This window comes from Clarias gariepinus, chromosome 7 (assembly GCF_024256425.1).
Source record: "Clarias gariepinus isolate MV-2021 ecotype Netherlands chromosome 7, CGAR_prim_01v2, whole genome shotgun sequence".
Classification (NCBI taxonomy): Eukaryota; Metazoa; Chordata; class Actinopteri; order Siluriformes; family Clariidae; genus Clarias; species Clarias gariepinus.
Window position 1 is genome coordinate 27,067,021 of NC_071106.1, and position 14,363 is coordinate 27,081,383.

Consider the following 14,363-nt stretch of genomic DNA (forward strand, 5'->3'; position numbering starts at 1 on the left):
CACACACACACTGTAACCATAAAAATGACAATTATGGTGAAAAGGCAAAAAAAGCAAAAATGTGAGTTATTTTTATTCACTTCTATTCTAAAAACAGTAGCAGTGTAACAGCATCAGAAAGATTTAAAATCTAGTGACAAATAACAGGTGATCATGCTCACTCTAAACCTCACACAGGGAAACTACTATTTTAAAATTGTAAGTACCTTGGCTGAAATGCTGGAAGTGTTGTACAGTGTTAAAAATAGATGCCTTGGCAACCAGAAGCAGGACCTAAGCCAGCTTTTATTCTGACGTGTGCTAGATGCACTATCAGATCTGGCAGTTCTTTCCTGTGCGTAGACAGACCCACCTGTTCTCTGTTCATAGGGAAGCATGGTGTTCCTAGCCCCTGATCTAGTGAACTAACATAAGGATGTGTTTTTGATAAATACTACAGAGCATTTCTGTAAGCCTGGATAAGGGCATCTGCTAAATGCTGTAAATGTAATCAAAGAAAACATTGTAATACTTGAAGTAAAAAAAGGAGTATTTACAAATGCGGTAATCTGTGCAAATAAACACGAACACTAAACTCTCGCTTTAAACTTTAACCCTAAACCCTAACCCTAAACCGTAAACCATAACCCTAACTTTAAACCATAACCCATACTTGAAACCCTAACCATAACCCTAAACCCTAATACTGTAAGCTACGTTAAAGGATTACATTAGTTAGCTCCATCATACGTAAACCTACTGTACACACACTCAGAAATAAAATGACGATATAAGCCTTTTCCTGCTACTAGGATTACAGTGAATAGAAATTGATTTGTTTAAACACTTTTGTAAACAATTTGCAAGTAAACTTATTTAAATCCGGCAGGAGAAAATAGGCCAAGTGTTGTCTTAGTAGCAACTTTAGTGTATCAGTAGAATTTTGAAGGATATTTCTGGAGTGCTTTCTTCGTGCTGAAATTCGCCACTGGTGCATTCATGTTTGAAAACTCGTTCATTATAGTTGCAGCAAAACCATACCAGCAACATTATGTGCTACCTTTCCACAGAGTGTGAAGGAATGGACTGTGTCCTTCATCTCAGCATATTTCAGTAATGCCTGGATGTTTCAGGCAGATCAGCTTACAAAATCATGTTATAGGTAAAATCTTGTGTTGAAAGGATGCTCAGGGAGAAACTTTAGGGGAGATGAAATAGATCTTTATCAACTGGTCCATATTTCTTCTGTTTCTGACAGTAAAGCCTGGGATCCTTTGCTTATCTTCCCTCTTTAGTTTGCCCTACATGTTTACTGTCTATAACCACTATGACCCCCCTTTAATTATCCAAATTCCTCCCAAAGTCTTCCATTTTCCACTGCTCTCGCAGGCAATTATTTCGATTATCCATCCTTGACGGACGACGCGCCTCAATTTTTCTCTCATTGTAGGTACATTCAGATAGATGCTTTTGCTTAACCGATATAGCAACCACATATTTTGACTCCTCCTTGAGGCCACTTTTTATTAATAATAATAAAAAAAAACTATTATGGATTTTTTTATACTGCATTCGATACGTCCTTTTTTTAAGTGTTTTAAAATGTTTAAAAGTCTTTAAACTTGGAAAAACATCCCTGTTCTCCTGAGTGTATGTAAACTTGCGCTTAAGATGATGAACTACAGTAATGTAAACCTTAACTTAATTGAAATCAATTGAATCAATGATTTCTGCGCTTTTGTATGGTGTATAGAACCATTGCACATACAAATTCATAAAATATAAATAAAACATTTATTTTTCTCTGATAGATAAAGCTGAATTTGATAAAAAATCTGTCCATCCCTTTAAAAATTTAGGTGATGTTGCCAATAACATAGAGTCAGCATTGGCCCATGATACGGCCTTATTGCTCATCCAGAAAGTATGGCTACAGCCAAACGTTGTGTAAATATTTAAATGAAATAATAACCCTAGAACACCATCAGCAGTAGTGGCAGCATTTTCTGAATGATTTCTCAAATAATGTCATCAAATTAGTCTGTTTTGTCTTGATGTCATTCTTGGCCTTCCAGACCTAGGGTGGTCAGCGGCCGAATCAGTTGTTTGGAATCTGTTCCATATCCTGGAAATTGTATCCATGCAACTCCAAACCATCTGGAGATAACTGCTTGCGTTGCACCAAGTTTAAGAATTCCAATGGCCCTCTCTCTACTAGCTGTGCCTAAACTTCAATTCAATTCACTTCAATTTTATTTGTATAGCGCTTTTAACAATTGGCATTGTCCCAAAGCAGCTTTACACTGTCACGGTCCTGAGTGTAGCCGCAGAAGTGAAAGGAAGGATCCAAGAGCAGAAAGCAAAATATAGTGTGCACTTACAGTCTCTGTGAACGCGCAGAGGAGCTTCAGATGATTCTGGGAGTGATGTCTGTAACCCAGACGTGCAGTAGTTCCACACATGCAAGAAATCCAAAACGCTAGGCAGTCTCGTGGTCAGTGCACAACGCGGAAGTCAAAGCCGGTAATCCAAAACGAGCAGTAATTCCAAACCCCTAGGCAGTCTCGTGGTCAGTGTAGAACACGGAAGTCAAAAGCCGGTAATCCAAAACAAGCAGTAATTCCAAATCGCTAGGCAAGGACGGGGTCGATAACAAAACAGGATCAACAACACTGTAAGCAAATGACAAAACAAACGCGGGAATATTGGCATGAACGGCACAATAATCTGGCAGCGGGTGGGTGTCTGATTAAGCGGATCTGATTAATCCAAATCGGCAACAGGTGAGCTTGCGCTTTGACTGAGGCGACAAAAAACAAGAGGCGGTGCGGAGCTGGAACCGGAGTAACTTTGATTACTTTCGGAGGAGCTATGTTATGGCCGAAATCTGACGTACTGTGACAGTACCCCCTATTCTACAGACGCCACCGGGCGTTCTAGACGATGCTTCAGGGTGAAGTTTGTGAAATTCCTTCATCAAGGAAGAGTCGAGGATAAATCTGGCAGGTATCCAACATCTCTCTTCGGGGGCGTAACCCTCCCAGTCTAGAGGAGGTGGGGGAGGGCGAGGGGGAGGGGACAGAGGACAAGCAACCAGCCGTCGGATCTGAGAGACGTGAAATGTAGGGTTGATACGGCGCATAGATAAGGGTAGAGACAGTCTTACAGCACACGGGTTGATGACTCGGGCGATGGTGAATGGACCGATGTACCTAGGGGATAGTTTCCGAGAGGTGGTCTTGATGGGTATGTCACGAGTGGAAAGCATTACCCTCTGGCCAGCACGGTACCTGGGAGCTGCAGCGCGATGGCGATTGGCTTTTCGTTGGAAGGTGCTTACTGAGCGCAGCAGCTGGGAGCGGGCACGCTGCCAGGTTCTTTTGCATCGGTGGACGAAGGCTTGGGCGGCTGGAACTGAGGCTTCCTCCTCTTGAGTCGGGAACAATGGTGGTTGGTATCCTAGACAGCACTGAAAAGGGGACATGCCAGTGGAGGAGGTGGGAAGGGAATTGTGGGCATATTCCACCCAGGGTAGCATTCTGCTCCATAAAGAGGGGTCACGTGATGTCATACACCTAAGGTTATTTCTCGAGTTCCTGATTAAGACGTTCAGACTGCCCATTGCTTTGAGGCGCCGATGAGTCCACAAGAGGCCCTCCAGAACTGTGCAGAGAACTGAGGGCCCTGATCAGACACTATGTCCACCGGGAGGCCATGAAGTCGGGAAGACATGAAGTATCAAGTTCCGCTGTTTCCTTGGCACTTGGGTAGGGGGAAAAAGTGTGCGGACTTAGAGAAACGATCGACCACTGTCAAGATGCAGGTATTTCCTTCCAAAGGGGGGAGTCCGGTAACGAAGTCGAGAGAAATGTGTGACCATGGTCGGTGTGGAGTTGGGAGGGGCCTCAAAAGACCCTCGGGAGGACGGTTGGTAGTTTTTTTCATGGGTCGCAAGATGCTACAAACTTTCTTACATCATTTTTAATGGTTGGCCACCAGAAGCGTTGGTTTATGAGGGATGAGGTTCGAGTGGCCCCTGGGTGACACGTGTCAAGTTTGGAGCTGTGACCCTATTCTAGCACCAAGGAGCGTATGGAGGCAGGAACAAAGAGTTTGTCCTGAGGAACATTGCTGGGGCCAGGTTCTTGCTCAAGGGCTCGTAGTACTTGGTTCTCAACCTCAAGACGAGCTGTAGCCACAAGACAGTGGCGTGGAAGGATGGTTTGCGAGGAAGAAGGGTTTGGGGAGGGAGAAAACTGGCGGGAGAGGGCGTCAGGCTTGGCATTCTTGGACCCAGGACGATAAGAAAGCGTAAAGTTAAATCTCGAAAAAAAAAAGTGACCAACGAGCCTGATGTGAAGTGAGTCTTTTGGCTGTCCTCAGGTACTCAAGGTTCCTGTGATCAGTTCAGACCAAAAAGGGGTGTTCCGCTCCCTCCCGCCAATGACGCCATTCTTCCAGGGCCAGCTTAACCGCCAGCAGTTCACGGTCTCCAACGCCGGTTGCGTTCAGTCGGAGAGGCAACGAGAGAAGAAGAAGCAAGGATGGAGCTTATTGTCCTTGTGGGACCTTTGAGAGAGGACAGCCCCTACTCCAGATTTGCTTGCATCCACTTCTACCACAAACTGAAGGGAGGGGTCAGGGAATGTGAGGATGGGGGCGGAGGTGAAGCGGTGTTTCAGATCCGAAAAGGCTTTATCAGCCTGAGGGTTCCACTGAAAAGAGAGACTTGTGGAGGTGAGGGTAGTGAGGGGCGCTGCCACCATGCTATAATTTCTGATGAATTGCCGGTAGAAGTTGGCGAGTCCCAGGAACCGTTGGAGTCCCTGTCTCGAAGTGGGCTGTGGCCATTCTCTGACTGCCTTGAGTTTGGACGGGTCCATTTGGATACCTGAGGGAGAGATTAAAAACCCCAGAAAGGATGTGGACTCTCTGTGAAATTCACATTTTCTGCCTTGACATAAAGTTTATTCTCCAAGAGTCTTTGGAGCACCTGACGTACATGATGCTTGTGTTCTCCAAAGGAGTGGGAGAAGATGAGAATATCGTCGAGATAAACAAAAACAAAGGCGTTCAGAAAGTCTCTTAAGATATCGTTAACTAGAGTTTGGAAAACGGCCGGCGCATTAGTCAATCCAAAAGGGACCACAAGGTATTCATAATGACCAGCTGGTGTGTTAAAGGCGGTTTTCCACTCGTTACCCTCCCTGATCCTGACCAACTGATACGCATTCCTTAGGTCCAGCTTTGTGAAGAATCGGGCGTCTTGCAGAAGTTCAAAGGCAGAAGTCATAAGAGGCAAGGGATAACGGTTCTTGATCGTTATTTCATTAAGTCCCCTGTAATCTATGCAGGGTCCGAGGGACTTGTCCTTCTTCTCCACAAAGAAGAAACCGGCACCTGCAGGCGAGGAGGAAGGACGGATTATTCCAGCAGAGAGGCACTCAGAAATATAATGATCCATGGCTTCTCTCTCAGGGCGGGAGAGAGAGTAAAGTCGTCCCTTGGGTAGGGTTGAGCCAGGAACAAGGTTGATTGCGCAGTTATATGGTCGGTCTGGAGGAAGCGAGGTGGCGCGTGACTTGCTAAAAACTAGCTTGAGATCATGGTATTCGGTGGGGACATTAGACAGGTTGGGGAACTCCTCCTTAGAGGGGGGGGCGTCGGGGCCTTAACAGGAGCAGCATGAAGACAAGACGACAGGCAGGATGTGCTCCAGTCCAAAACTTTCTTGGCCCAATCAATATGTGGATTATGTAGGGCTAGCCAGGGGAGGCCCAAGACGATTGGGGCATGAGAATCCTTGGCAATAAAGAAAGATGGTTTCAGAGTGGTTTCCAGAGAACTGAAGAATGACTGGAGCGGTTTGGTGCGTGATTTGGGCTAGGTTACTTCCATCAAGGGCTTGGACGGAGAATAGGCGGCCCAAAGATAGAGAGGGAATTTTAAGGAGGTTAACCATAGATAAACAGATCAGATTTTGGTCAGCCCCGAAGTCTACAAGGGCATGGGTGGTGTGAGGCTTCTTATTATAAATTAGGGACACCGGAAAACAAGAACAGTGATCTGGGAAACTCACATGGTTTGGGCCCCCCTTTGCTCTCAGCATCAACGAGGGGCCTTGCCTTTTAGCGGGCAGGTCCGCAATAAACGACCAGACTGACCGCAGTAGAAGCAGGCTCCTTCATCCTGTTGTCGCTGCCGTTCTTTTGAAGAAATTCGAGTACGATCCACCAACATGGGTTCAGCAGGAGGTTCTGAAGGACAAAGAGGGGTTGGTGGTTGGAATGACCTTGTGTCCAGGCCTCGCTCTCATTGTCTAAGGCGTTTGCGAGCATCGATGCGTCCAGCAAGGTCAATGAGGTCCTGAAGGCTGGAGGGTAACTCCCGTGCAGATAGCTCATCCTTTATTATGTCCGAAAGTACATGAAGAAAAGCGTCAAACAAGGCTTGGTCATTCCAGCCGCATGAGGCTGCCAGGGTGCGGAACTCAATGGCGTAATCGAAAACGGAGCGAGATCCCTGGAGAAGATTTAGAATCTGACCTGCTGCCTGGTGTCCTGCTTTGAGACAATGACCATTGTTAAAAGCGCTATATAAATAAATAAATTGTCCAGAAGAAGAGCGATCAAATACCTTCTTCATTTCATTAGTGAATGTCCTGAAGTTGGCGCAGCAGGCATCTTGTGCATCCCATACTGCTGTCCCTCATTCTCTTGCTTTTGCAGAAAGGAGAGTTATTATGTATGCCACTCTAGATCGTTCGGTAGGAAAAGATGAGGCTTGTAATTCAAGAACAAGCGAGCATTGAGACAAAAAGGAGCGGCAGGTGTTAGGGTCGCCATCATAAGTGGGTGGGGCGGGGACACGTGGCACATGAGGTGAGGGAAGTGTAGCAACAGAAGCAGGAGCGAGCGGAGCTGGGGTCTGTGAAGCCTGCATCTGCTGAATCTGAGCTGTTAGGGAGGCAAGGAAGTCAGTTACAGTTCTGAGGTTATTAGCAACCTGCTGAATGTCTTGCTGATGCGCGCCGAGGAGAGCTCCCTGGCTTTCCAGTGCAGATCTCAAGCGGGTAATTTCTGCTGGATCCATAACTGGCCAGATTATACTGTCACGGTCCTGAGTGTAGCCGCAGAAGTGAAAGGAAGGATCCAAGAGCAGAAAGCAAAAGATAGTGTGCACTTACAGTCTCTGTGAACGCACGGAGGAGCTTCAGATGATTCTGGGAGTGACGACTGTAACCCAGACGTTTAGTAGCTCCACACATGCAAGAAATCCAAAACGTTAGGCAGTCTCGTGGTCGGTGCACAATGCGGAAGTCAAAGCTGGTAATCCAAAACGAGCAGTAATTCCAAATCACTAGGCAGTCTCGTGGTCAGTGTACAATGCGGAAGTCAAAAGCCGGTAAATCCAAAACGAGCAGTAATTCCAAATCGCTAGGCAAGGACGAGGTCGAAAACAGGATCAATAACACTGTGAGCAAATGACAAAACAAACGCGGGAATATTGGCATGAACGGCACAATAATCTGGCAGCGGGTGGGTGTCTTGCAGCGTCTTAAATAAGCGGATCTGATTAATCCAAATCGGCAACAGGGGAGCTTACGCTGTGACTGAGGCGGCAAAAAACAAGAGGCGGCGCGGAGCTGGAACCGGAGTAACTTTGATTACTTTTGGAGGAGCTATGTTATGGCCGAAATCTGACGTACTGTGACATACATAATCACAAGAATTATTTAAGTTTGTATGGAATATGAATGTGTATGAATCAAAATGGTCAGAATCAAAATGGTCATTGATCTGCATTCATACTGTGTGTTAGTTGGCAGGCAGTTCAGCATAACAGTTAATGTTAGTTATTGAAAACTCAGGTAAACTTGTATGAACCATCGAACTGTCAAGTCCTCAGAGAAACAGCTGCCAACACCAGTCGAGGCCAGAACTGTCTTCTAGGTAGCGAGAACCATCCCCAGACACGAGACGCATCCCAAAGAGACACACATCCATGCGACGAGATCTCCGACCAGAAGCGGGGTACCAGGATGGGTCAGACAGGTCCGATGGGGAATGATAGTATGAAAACAAAATGCAAATCAGAAATTTTTCAGATTCATCCTTACTGCTGATTAAGAAATGTCAGCTGGACATCATCACATGGCAAAATTCATACATGGGCACAATGCCCCTTAAGAAAATGTGAATTATCCACGATGAAGTAACGCCCTACGGAGCAAGACGGTACTTTACCTTTTAATAAGGCAACATTTGTTTTGTTCATGAGTATATATGGAACATACTGTCAGGATTGAATGGCTTATATTTATTACGTTTATAGCATTTCGCAGATCCCTTTAAGACTTATACAGTAGAAGTGATTTTTAGTTTCTAGTTCACTGGCTCAAGGATAATTCAATTCAATAAAATTTTATTGAAAGCACTTTTACCAATGGTCATTCTTAAAGCAAAAGCTTTTTATAAAAATTAAAAAGAAAATTTATGGAAGTGTGTATGAGTAAGAAAAAATGTGTTTAGATAATAATGAGATTCTCTCTGATGAGCAAGCCAAGGGTGTCGGCGACGGTGACAAGGAAAAACTCCCTGAGATGGCAGCAGGAAGAAACCTTGAGAGGAACCAGACTTAACAGGGAACCCATCCTCATTTGGGTGATAACAGATAGTGGGGATTATATAACAACATCATGTGTGTTAGGCCTGCTGGTAGTTTAGTATAACAGAAGTTGTCCAAGTTATCATGAAGTCCAGTTCAGCACAGGGATGAGTCAGCGGGTGCAAAGGACAGAGGGGGGGTCTGGGTCACTGGGAGCTCAGGATCAGCATATGTAGATCCAAACCAACATGAAGCAGAATTTAGCTTGAGGTTGTCCTTCTGTGGATTCCTCAAGATCCTCGCAGGGTTGGTCTTTGTCTATTGGAGCTTGCACAATCACCATATGCCTCGGGATGGATAGAAAAATAAAGAACAGGTGGAAAGAATTGGCATACAGTAGTTGCTGTTCATAAGAACCCTGTCGAAAAGATTTCATAAAAAGCAGTTGTTTTATAAAACAGAAATAATATAATAATATACAAAAATAGAGATAGCAATACAAACCCATACAGTAAATTCACTCTCTCACTCACTCATCTTCTATACCGCTTTATCCTGTATTCAGGGTCACGGGGACCTGGAGCCTATCCCACAAGGCTTAGGGCACGAGGCGGGGTACACCCTGGACAGGGTGCCAATCCATCGCAGACAGTATATTCATATAAATAAAATAATCATTCAGTTATGACAAAAGAAATGTCACCATATAAACAGGACACAGGCCGGTCTGTCTGCACTTAGCTGTAAGCTGTGAAAAAAATGCCTTAGCTGACAGGAGATGTAACAAAGAAACAAATATTTAAACTATTTATTTTTTAAATTATTTATTTATTTATAAAACTGGCTTAAAATTTCTTCCGTTTGCCATCTTCACTTAACACTGTACAACATTTAAAATCACGGAACAAGACAGTTTTAAAATGCAGTTTTTTAGTGCTTGGTCTGTGTGATCACCTGGATACAGTGCACTTTCTTCTCTCTTCTCTGTTTATGTCACACCTTATTTTTCTCTTTACCTCACTTAATTCACACATAATTTATTGTTTCTGTGGTTTATTCCTAGATTTTTTGGGTGCTGAATAAACCTGCTGAATATTTTAATGGCATAGAAAATAACTTCCACTTCTGTCTTTTTACCTTTGCTTTTACTGATTTGTAGCTCAGTCATTATGTGTTTCCATGGCTCTGAGCGCCTGACTTTTTATGGAGTTTTATATCACTAAATGCAAATGAGCTGTTTCGGGAATGCACTGCCAAGGTGGAGCCAGATGCAAGTACAGGCCATTTAATAAGAAATGCAAAGTGAACCAAATAAACAAGATCAAGACCTGAAGCAGGAAAATGAACTAGGAACACTTACTCGGAACTAAGAACACTAGGAATCACATACTGAGAACAGCTAACCAATGACAAACACTAGACAGGTGCATTTGATCAGTGCGGAATTTGACATGGTCATGTAATGTGCTGGTGCTGATGGGTATTCTAGTTCTGTGCTTAATTTTGGTCGCAATAAGACACATGGCTTGCACTTTACAAGTAATCTATATCACATGAGCATGAGGAAAATCAGTGTGTCAAACTTCTCAAACTCCTGCAGGAATGTTTAATTTGGTCGTTACTTGGCTTACATTCACACTCCACCCCTGATTTATTAATTTAATTAAACTTTATTTAAAACTTTGCATGTTATAACTTTTTCTTTTTCAAGACAAATTCTGATACTTAATAATGATAGTGATATCAGTTTCATATTTTTTCATTAAAATGACAGTGCTTTAAAATATTAAAAACTCAAGCAAACAAAAAAAAACATTACCTTCACAAAACAGTACTGTAGAAAAATCTTTGCTCTCTAAATCAAAATCACATGCATTACAAATATAAAACTATAATAGTAAAACTTTCTGGATTAAATTATTTTTGTTTAATATCTTAGTAAATATCCTATGCCTTTTGTTGCTGGTATCAGCCTGGTGTTGTGAATCAGTCAATCAATTATTTAATTAATGTAGATTACTAGTCAAAGGTTTGGACACAGGTTTGGATTTATTGTCTACATTACACATCTACAAATCTATGAAATATCATATGGCATTAAGTAATTACAGTAAGTAACAATAAGTAATAACAGCCACAGTCAGTTATTTAAGTCATGAAGGTCAGCTGTTCCGGAATAGTTCTTGCAAGAACAGTATTGTCAAGTGCCTTTGTAAAACCCATCCAGCACCATGATGAAACTGGTTCTCATAAATACCATCCTAGGAAAGCAAGACCAAAACTTAGTTCTGCTGCAGAGAAGTTCATTTAGAGTCACCAGCTTTAGAAATCAATAATTTTTAGCACCTCAAATTAGAAGAAGAATCTTTTGTCAAGGTTCTCTTTAAGTTCTGGTTTGGATTACAATAATTCTATAAGGTCCTACTCAGGTCTGTTCAGTTTCATGGTGCTGTTCTTTTTTTCTGCCGCTCTCACACCCAGCATGCTCCTCAACACAAAGACTCCACACTGTGATTTTAAACCCACTCACACCAGCTGCCTGTTACACATTGCCAACTTTACACAAGCAGGGTGTGTGTGTGTGTGTGTGTGAGAGAGAGAGAGAGATTAAGAGATTTGTTTTCTTTTTATTTATTAGAAGTATAGTTATTTTTATGGGAATATTTGGCCTCACAAAGCATGGACAAGTTGTACTATTTACACATAATATTTAAACATGAGGTATGATACCATAAACCATCTGAATTATTTTCATTACAGGCAGATTATCTATGACAAAATATTCCATAGGTTAAATTAAACATGACAAAATATTTAAAACATTTTATCTTGAACTTTCTGCTTAACTCTGTTGTATGAATAAAAGAGATAAATCTTTTAAGTCATCACTTAACTGAAAGCAAAGCCAGTAGTAAAATATGTCACAGCAATGATGATAATAAAATTTGGCACTAATATAATATCACAGAAAATAAAAATCAATCAACCCTAAACAATTAATATTACACATGATTTTTTTTACTCTAGCTTTCCCACTCCAGCAAAATATTTAAAAGTTAATAGAAAATTTGAAAGATTTGACCCTTTTAAAGACGTTTTTGCATCTAATATAATAAACTAGTCAGTTTGGAAAGCTATTAGACACAGCTGTGTTTGTATTGATTAGGACATTTGGAATTTTATTGTTTGTGCCTCAACATATCATGATAAACTGGCCCATCATCATTTCATCATGTCATTATTATCGATTAAATTTGAAATATACAGTAGTGTTACATGTTTAAAAGCTAATGAAGTGATGTTAGTTGCAAAATGCTACAAAGAAAGACATGGACGCCGATTAAAGGCTGACTCCTAGTCAGGACTAGGTAGCTAAGGTTCTTTTCTTTATTTGTTACGAATGTATCACAGTAGGCGGCACGGTGGTGTAGTGATTACCACTGTCACCTTGCACCTTCAGGGTCCAGGTTTGATTCCCGGCCAGGCTTGTTTTTAGTCTCTGTTTGTATGTTCTCCCTGTACTCCGGTTACTCCGGTTTCCTTCCACAGTCCAAGGACATGTCGATTAGGCTAATTGGTGTTCCCAAATTGCCCATAGTGTGCGAATGAGGGTGTGTGTGCCCTGTGATGGATTGGCACCCTGTCCAGGGTGCCTGCCTCATGCCCTAAGCCTCCTGGGATAGGCTCCAGGCCCTCCGCGACCCTGTATACAGGATAAAGCGGTATAGACAATGAGTGAGTGAGTGTATGACAGTAACAAACAGGCTCAAAATAAATGTACCATGTTTCTCTATTCACAACATGCAGCCGTTATAAACTTTAAAGCCTATGCTGTGTAACGTATGTAAGGAAATCACACGCAGCACAGTGTTGATCCCAAAACATTTGGCAGTTTGGATGTAAGCTAGTGGGTTAGACTTAATGAGAGAATAATGTTATTAACTTGTAACAGAGGCTTCAAATGAGATTTTCTTTCCAGAACAGTAAAGGGTGATTATTAGATTATATTTGAGTGTGTTTTTGTTTTTGTTCCTCAAACTCTGTAGCCCAGTAGTATTAAAATAATCATGTTAACTAACTCATCGTTAGCAGTAAATATGCTAATCCACTAATACAGCATCATAGAAAACAGGCTAACCTAATAATATCGAATTTTATACCAGCACATTGTTGAACTCTGAGTTATTACCGGGTCAAAAGGTATTGAGAAATGTCAGTTTGACAGCATGAATCTAATGGTAATGCTACCTGCAAGGCAAATCAGTGTTTTTTTTTTAATATGCACATTATACTGTCTTATTGTTTCTTTAGTAACACTATACCAAGAAATTTTTAATAGTGAACATGTCACGTAAAAAGTTTTTTAAAAGAAATTTTAAAGTATTAGTTCAGTTATTTAAATGGTAAAGTTTTCTCTGAAGAGACATTTATTTAGCATTCATCAGTGTTAGCATTAAGAGTCAGGACTTTTACAGAAGTCTCTGGACTTTACCCTATTTGATTGGTACTGCCATATAATAAGCGAGAGCTGATCATATCCAATAGTGGTTGGATATCAACCAAAATTGATAATAATAAAAATAAATAAATAATTGCCAAATTTAAGTTGTATAAGAACAATAATGCACTTTTGGTTGTATTGGAAAGAGCTCAGGGAGATAAAATACAGATGCCTATGCAGGGGTTTATTAGAGCAATGCTCAAAACCAAAATACATTACCAAAATAATGTGGTGGCTAGAGGTAGTGAGACAAAACTTAGATTTATTCTTTTAAATACATTCTCAATCTTTTTTTAAATACTGTAGTGACAATCAAGATAACAAGATCAGCGGTACTCTGGTGTCACCTGTTGATTTTATGCATGCTTGATTTCTTCCTGAAGATCATGTACAGAGATTTGCCATGAAAGTTTGCAATTCACTTGAGAATTTCCTAGTTTTACACCTTTGCTTTAGTAAGGGTCCTGTGGGCACTGGTGGCTCAGTGGTAGGTGTTTCGCCTGCCATGCGGATGGCCCGAGTTCAATTCCCAGCCAGTGCTCAAACCCCCAGCCACTGGATGCAGTGCCGGTCGCAAGCCCGGATTGAATGGGAGGGTTGCGTTTGGAAGGGTATCCGGTGTAAAACCTATGCCAAGTTGTTGTGCGGACTGGATATTCCGCTGTGGTGACCCCTTGCCAGGAGCAGCCAAAAGACCAACAACAACTTTAGTAAAGGTCCTGCTACAGTACATGCAGTATTTTTTTTTATCTTTTAACTAAACCAGCTGATTCTTATTAGCACAATTTTTCAATTCTGATCGGCTCGATCTATTTAGCAACATCATCTGTTTTGTGCAGAGGGAGAATTATAATACATGGCATATATTGTTACTTTTTGCCACCACTGTACATGAAAATCAAACTAAGCCAAATCAAATGTCAAAACCATGGTCCAGAGAAAAGCAAGGTGGCAAGGCAAGGTACAGTCATTATCAAAAAGATCAGTCCACAAAATACAGTACAACACACAGTTTAAACAACCAAAAGTTAAAATCACACAATAATAATAATAATAATAACAATATATGATATCTTTATATACTATATATATTCTCTTAGAGACTTTATCTGGAAAAGGAAGTTTAACACAAATGGCTTAAATTGACACATTTCCATTAACCTTTGGCCATATAGTATATATTAGTAAAGTAGTAATAGCAACAAGAAAGCTCGAAGAAATAGTAGGAGATAAAAAAATCTCTTACTGTATAACACTGTACAAAAGCATGTGTACT

General features: G+C 41.6%; 1 protein-coding gene across 1 annotated transcript in view; it reads left to right on the forward strand.

Annotated features, from left to right (window-relative positions):
- The window catches only part of sphkap (SPHK1 interactor, AKAP domain containing), a 72,289-nt gene that overhangs the window by 20,512 nt on the left and 37,414 nt on the right, over positions 1–14,363 (forward strand). The window lies entirely within an intron of this gene.